Here is a 1,404-nt window from a genome sequence, read left to right as displayed (position 1 = left end):
TAATCATAATCAGTGTTTCCTCACAACATAGGCCATCGGCCTTATATCAGTCAAAATCCTCACAAGTCACTCGGGCAATAGTAAAGCATGATTCTTAGCCCAAAATATCATTTAAAAGATTATTTAAGTGTTAAAACAGAGTAAGCATGGCTGAGTTATGAAAATAGTGGAATAGAGCATGACTGAGTTCAAGTATAACGTCAAACTAGTGAGGAAATATCAATAAAAATCCCCTAAGGGTTCAAATAGTTGGCACGAGGCCCAAATATGGCATTCAACCTAAAACATGATGATAGCAAATAGATTTCAGTCAAATACGCGGTAAAATAGACATTCAGTACAAACTAAGTCACAATCCCAACAGCGAATGACCCCACGCTCGTCATCAAGCGTGTGCATCACCTCAATATAGCACAACGATGCGCAATCCGGGGTTTCATACCCTCAAGACATCATTTACAACCATTACTCACATCTATCTGGTATCAACCTCTGGATGCTCCAATCTAGCTACAATCAGTACATAACCATTAAAATATGCTAAGGGAACAAAGCCCACTCGAAAATATCCAATTTACATCAAATTCCCGAAATTGCTCTAACCCGGCCCCAGGGCCTACGTCTCGAAATCCGACAAAAATCACATCAATATAATCCTCATCCTCTCACGAGTCTATACATATGAAGAACATCAAAATCGGTCCTCTAATGGCCCCTCAAACCCCCACTCAAAAGTCTCTTAATCTCAAGCCCTAATTAATCATTTTTGCTACTGATTATCCATGGATTTCAAGCTTAAAAATGTTAAAATTCATCATATAAATAAGTTTAGGGTCCAAAAATCTTACCTCCACAAAACCCTCTTGAATTCCCTCTTCAATTAGCTCTACAAAGCTTTTTCCCGAATGAAATATGGTAAAAACCCACTCAAAATCGCGAAGGGAACCTTTTTATACTTTCTGACCCATGCATTTTTGCACCTGCGGTCCATTTCCCGCTTCTGCGGTATCGCTTCTGCAACCAAATCCACCGCATCTGCGGTTTTCAGTAAATTGCCAATTTCGCATCTGCGATGCTAACTCCGCACCTGCTCCATCGAAGGTGCGGTTACCCAATCGCTTTTGCGGTTCCTGCCAACTTTACCATCTTCCGCTTCTGCGACCAATCTTCCGCATTTGCGGTGTTTCACCTGCGGTCCCCAATCCACAGTTGCGGAAACAACAGAAGCAACAAAAATCTGCAGCTCCTACAAACTCTCAAACTCTCCGCCAACCATCCGAAATCACCCAGAGGCCCCCGGGACCTCAACCAAAAACACAAACATATCCCATAATCTTATTCAAACTTATACTAATCTTCAAAACACCTCAAACAACATCGAATCAACCAAAACACATCGGATTC

Source organism: Nicotiana sylvestris, chromosome 7 (genome assembly GCF_000393655.2).
Source record: "Nicotiana sylvestris chromosome 7, ASM39365v2, whole genome shotgun sequence".
Taxonomy (NCBI): Eukaryota; Viridiplantae; Streptophyta; class Magnoliopsida; order Solanales; family Solanaceae; genus Nicotiana; species Nicotiana sylvestris.
The sequence above is the reverse complement of the archived record's forward strand: the minus strand, read 5'-3'. Positions refer to the sequence as shown.